Raw genomic sequence first — 6,680 nt, 5'->3', positions numbered from 1 at the left:
AAATTATTGTTATATATTTATCTATCTAGACAGTTTAAGGCTTCATATTTAGTTTTAGAAATTAAAATCTTTATAAGACTAGTTTTTTCTGGTATATGTTGTTATTTTATTCAACAAATAATTCTTCACTACATGTATAAACTCTGATTAAGGGTTAAAGATGACCTAACGATCCTAAATTCTTAAAATAATAACCAGCTGATTTATTCATTCCTTTACTTGAATTTGAAACCAAGTTACTTATATTCAAAAGTGATAATGAGTTACTCAAAAATAACTATTACATCGTCCAGTTCAGTAATATTCATATCCAATTAATATTTTAGATAAAACATTGACTATATATCTATTACTTTAACAGAGTACAAAAGCAAATAAAGTATAAAATATAATTCTCCATATACCTGGAAATAACAGAAAATCAATGATACATCAAAAGATTTTCCCTTACTTCACGTAACAATTGTAGCTTATTGTTATGAAGGTACATGGAAAATATCAGTTTATAACTGTGTATTTGTGGTACTGGGTTGGTAAACAAACGTTTAAGAAAAACTGTGCAAACTTATAATTCTTACAGCAGAAATAAAAGCGTTTATTTTTCTTACACAGCTTAAACTTATAGTTGAATAGTTTTGATAGTGTGAATCGATCTCTAGTACATTCGTTTAAAATTTTCACAAAATTCTCAAGATTCGCATTTTTTGCATTTTTTGCATTTAACCCTGAATCCCTCAAAAACTACTACAGGTACAGTTCTGAAACCTATTTTATTAGCTTTATCAGGTAAAAATACATAAGAATCCACGATATTTCTTACTTAATTAACCTTTCCAAAAGTTCAGTATGGCTTTATTTTACTCTTAACCAGGAATTCAGGCGAAATCTTTCGCTAGCTGTAACTCGCTAACGAAGCGTTTTCGGACCTATGTTTATATAACATTTTTTAATTATTTTTACTAGTAAAATGTGCTGTAGAAGTGGGGGGAGAACTTCATGAATCACCTTGTATATAGAAGTTATTCATTGCAATTTTTAACACGTAAAAACTTACACACTGTTGTGTACAGAGGGAAAAACCATAGCATCTGATCACAAAAGGTAAGATTGTCACTTTCTTGTTTCTTTACAGCCTGGACTAGACTGATGTAGTCCGCTTGGAAGTTGGTAGATAGTAGTGTTTTATATTTCAGTAATGCTTTTTACGATCTCTATAAAACAAATTTTAGGTGTGTTACTGAGCACATACAATACAAATGTTGTTAAATATTTTAAGTAAAACAAAATAAACTGAAAGAAGCAATGCACGTTGAACATTTTAATGCCATGTAATAAATAAATTCAGTTTCTATAATGATAACCATCGATAACAACATGTTGAAGCTATGTGTGCTACAACCTGAAACAGATTTTTTTTAATGGGCAGCATTTTCAGTTGAAACATATTTTACACTTTGATGAGACAACCATATGGTATAACATCTTGAATGAATAAATATTGAAATAAACAGCAAATTTAAAGTTTGGTTTACATTATAGAATACAATAAAAGGTTTTGACGTTTTAGTTTTACCAAATTGTTTGGTATAGACTGGTACGACTGAGGCGTTTGCCATTTTATTTTGTTGGCAGTTGGACGGGCCGGCAGCAGTTTCCCTAGAGCTGTTCGAGTCGTCTGTTTTTCCAGATGATTAACCTCTACTTCTAGATGTTTCTGTGGAATTCTGCCTGTTTTGATTGGTTCTAGTTTTCAGGTTTCTAGATATCTGGAATTAGGTTTCTTGCTCTCTTCTCTTCAAGCTTCCGTAGGGCGAACCCGTCTTAGAGTTTTAGTGGTCGGAGTTTTATAATCAAAGCTGGCTGCCCGCTCCCTCGGCGAACCGGCACGGTGTTTTGGTGTTAATATCGTGGGACCTACCTTCCAATCAACGTTTCACGACCTCGTTTAATTAATTAGGGCCCAGTCGTTCCACGACTGTACCGTTAAATGTAAACAGATTTTAACGTTCTGTAAAATGTTTTTATAGTCGACAAGTCCTGTTAACTACGTTTTAACTGCAGTATTGTAGGTTTTTAACGACGTTATTGTTGAATTGGTTACTATACGCCGTCAATGTATTGTTTGATAACCAAATATGAAATGTCACTCTATTTTAACGCCCTATACATTAGATTGAGATTAACTGTATTGGTATAATTATAAAGCTTTAGACGGTAAAAATGAATAGGTCTTATAAGTAAGTAACTGACTTAAAAGTAGTGGCTGTAGCCACTATCCTACAAAGGAATCGCTGCTAGATTACTGTATCATACATTAACTTTCTCCACCTACTACAGACATTCATTCATGAAAACCTGATGGCTCCCATATAATTTAAACTTATTGCAATAGTTATCGCACTGAAATAGATAGCGTTTGATTGGCATACAATTTAAATATATACACTGAGGGGAAAAAAGTGGGACACGCTTTTAAATTGTTTTAACTGTGTAATATTTTATTTAAAATTAAATATTTCTAAATTTATCTTATTTGCAGCTGATTCCTTACATGATTGCTTCAAATATAACCTGAAACATCGCTCATACAGTGAAAAATATCTGCTACAGCACACGTTTCGTGAATAGTAAGAATTTACGTGAACACAGTTATTTACATTTGAAATATCAAAAAGACTTTATTTATCATATGAAATATTATATTTATTTTAACATAAATATCGTTGAAACATATATGTCTTTCTGAAAATAAATGTGAAAGGCCATATGGATGTAATGTAATGCATGATTCTTAACAATGTCCTCGAAGATTTCTGAGAACGTGTTTTAACTCTCGTGGTCAAAAGGAGAGTAATTGTTTAGCATACATGTTCTTATGCGGATATAAAAATAAACAAATAACAGGTTACTTTGTTATACTGGTCATAAAGTTGTTTTTTTATTTAATAAACAAATCAACGTATTTAGATACAAAACTATGGGAAAAATATATATATACACTGAGGGACACAAAAAGTGGGACAAGCTTTTAAATTGTTTTAACTGTGTAATATTTTATTTAAAATTAAATATTTATATATTTATCTTATCTGTAGCTAATTCCTCACGTGATTGCTTCAAATCTATCCTGAAACATCTTGCTTACTTTATTAATATTGCTAATCTTATCATGAGTCTAAAATAATGTCTTCCTTATCAGCTCAGAAGCGAACTTTCAACTCCTTTGTGATCATTGCCTGCCTAAGTCTGTGTGTCTATCCATTACTGCTTGTCATTCCCAGCTTAGACAACAACAGAAAATGCCTCTGTCACCAACAGATTGGGCCAGAGCCGTTGCTCTAGTTGATAGCAACTTAATCTAATAATAAATATATTTTATTAAAATATATTTATTATTATATATTAAAGATTTGATTTGATAGTGGCTTAACATTGCGAGAAGTAGAAAACATCACAGGTTTCCCTAGATCCAGCATAAGCAGAGTTGTGATTTGCTTTAGATTAACAGGAAGTTGTGAAAGGAGGCCGGAATCAGGCCGTAACAGAACAACAAGTGCCAGAGATGATCGTTTTGTTGTGTCAGTAGATTTGCGAAATCGGTTCCGAACTTCTGTTGAAGTTCGTAATGAGCTTATGAGAGCCCGTGGAGTGAATTTTCTCCCACACGAACAATTAGAAGAAGGTTACAGGAGGCCACCGAAGAGCTCGTTTGGAGTTTGCTCGAACTCACGTAAATTGGACCGTAGAGCAGTGGAGCCCAGTGCTGGGGACCGATGCGTCTCGGTTCTCCCTGAGATCACCACACGGTCGTGAAAGAGTGTGGAGACGGGCTGGAGAGAGGTTTGCTCAATGTGCAATATCGCCAAGAGACAGTTTTGATGGTGGGTCCATAATGGTTTGGGGAGGAATTTCAAGAGAGGCTCACACTGAGTTTGTAATTGTTAATAGAGGAACATTAAATGCTGAAAGGTATGTGGAAGAGGTTTTGTCAGAACATGTAATGGTTTTTGCAGGATTTTTGGGTCCTGGATTCATGCTGATGCAAGATAATGCTCGTCCACAGACCGCAAGGGTGGTTCAAAATTACTTACGTGAAATTGAAATCGAAGTAGTGGAATGGCCCGCACACATCCCGGATCTTATTCCATTAGAACACATCTGGGATGTTATTGGAAGAGCAATTATAAATCGTCGAGGTGAGTTACACTCTTTGCAACAGCTTGGCCAGGCCCTGCAGGAGGAGTGGAATAACTTGAACCAGGAGGTGATACGTGGATTGATTGACAGCGTCGGTCGCAGACTACAGGCAGTCATCAGAGCCCGAGGTGGGAACACAAGATACTAAAACGCCTTTGGACTACTCCAAGTTCAAGAAAAAATCATTCTAACCATTTAATTTCTTTCTCCTTTTTTGAATTTTAAGTTTTTTTTAGGAATTAACTTGTAATTACGAATAAATCTTTGTACATTGTTCTTCGTATGTTGCAGAAATGTGTAAAGAACACTTTTCAATTTGGTTTTTGGTTTTACATCAATTATGTCCCACTTTTTTTGTCCCTCAGTATACAAGGTGTATCAAAATCCCCCACCTCCCTTTAAAACCTTTAACCACTAAAGATTATGGTTTTGGGACATTTAAGAACTTTAACCCTAACTCAAAATAGGAGATGGTAGTAAGTTAAAATTTATAATGTTAACCCCCACCGAGTAAAATCATATCCTAATGGCTCATATTAAAATAATAATGCTGCATACCAAAGCTAGTCACAAAAATAATATAAAAGCAAACTAGTAGAATTGCTATTTCTTGGAGTACCTATACGTTTTTTTGCAAAAATAGCTAAAACAACAATTGCAATAATATTTAATGATTCTATGGGTGCTGTTAGCTTTTATTGGTAAACCTTCAGCTTTTTCGATTGCATTACTACTTAGGGACGCTACACTCACAACATTTCATAAATGTAATTGTATTTAGTTTTTTCAGGCGCACCGAAATGCTGTATCCGATGTCATGACATTTAAAAACTATGCCATACAAAGCGTCTCGCAACAGGCTTCTTTGAGGTTCAATGCAAAATGTTGAGTCTTTTTATTGTTGTAATTGTTATTACTGATATATGGAACGACAGACAATAATACGGAAAAGAAATTTCACACTAACCGGCTACTAAAAAGGAAACTGAGTCGGCCTACGTATGAGCCTTCAACAAAGCTCAGCCAAATCCCATTTAGAGACAGTTAATGTCTCCTTGTCTGTAGAGGAATTAAGAAGTTTTATTCAAAATTTCAAACCTACATATGAAATCTTACTTGAGATATATTGCGAAATAATAAAATTAGATTTAATCTTCAAAATTGGTTTACATATCAGTGTTTTAATAAAAAGTCTTCAAACCAATTCACCATTTAATATTGTATCGGTTGTCTATTGAAGTCTCTCCCCACAGACTACAGTACTTTTATGAGTTTGTGTGTTCACAGATTAGCCAAAGAAACATTTGAAATTTACTAAAGAGATCCATCACCAATTTTGGTTCTCTATTAAACAGTAAGGTACATTCGGAACTTATGTTTTTCACTTGATCCCCTATACAGAAGTTGATTAACGACACCAGAAATAAAAGGTTTTTTTTCTATCTAAGCAGAATTTTCATCTAAACTATATTATAGAATATGAATTAGGAATAAAACAGAAAATCTATAATGTTATGTGGTGACGGAAATACAATTCATTCGAAACTGAAGTGCTCCTAACCGACCTAAACAAGATAAGAAGAGCAAACAGAAAAATATATTTAATTAAATAACATCCTATTCTGTAACACAAACAAATACATGCTTATTTACATTTTAAAGCCATCTTATGGCACCATTATATAAAAATATAAATGTTTTTACTAAAAGAGTATGTACTTCAACTTCATTATTCCTGCACAATAGCCTGAAATATTTCAAGAGTTACTAAAATCAATGGATCCATTCAATCAAATATCAAATATATTTATCTTTTCGGTTCTTATAAAGAACTCTCACTGAAAGCATATCTATTAAAATTATAGTTAAAATGGATGAAATTCTCAAGTTATCTAGATTAAGGTAATCGATGTTATTAAAAAGAAAATATTTAATTTTGTCACTTTTTGTCCATCTGTGTGACCTTTTTTGTTAATTTCTGTAGGATCCTTTAATACACTGATGTATCAGTTTAAACGTGTTAATAAGATTCTTTCTCATTTCATGCTAAACCTGCCTAAATTTAACATTTAAAATAGAATTTCGTTGAAAAAGTATAACAGAAAGTTTTGTTTGTGGATGGGTTAAATAATACTACCTGGCTTTGCTACAATAAATTTAAATCAAAAAGATATTATATGATTTTCAATATTAAATCTTAAAACAATTATGCGATCTAATAGAAGACTATTAAGAATTCCTGTATGGTATTTTGAAAAACATAATTGACAACTATTAAGCTAAGCGAATCTGAAAGGAATTAAACTATACGAACAACGTAAATATTCTAAAAACTGGATGTAGTTTTTTTAATAGCAGTTATTAATATAGACAGTGATAAATAATTTTTGTTGTTATGAAATTTATTGGGAATAATACTTGTTTTATTATCAGAATATTCTTCATAGTTTTTAATGTTGTGAGGACTATAAAGAGGGTAACTT

This window comes from Homalodisca vitripennis, chromosome 7 (assembly GCF_021130785.1).
Source record: "Homalodisca vitripennis isolate AUS2020 chromosome 7, UT_GWSS_2.1, whole genome shotgun sequence".
Taxonomy (NCBI): domain Eukaryota; kingdom Metazoa; phylum Arthropoda; class Insecta; order Hemiptera; family Cicadellidae; genus Homalodisca; species Homalodisca vitripennis.
Note: the sequence above shows the minus strand (reverse complement) of the source record.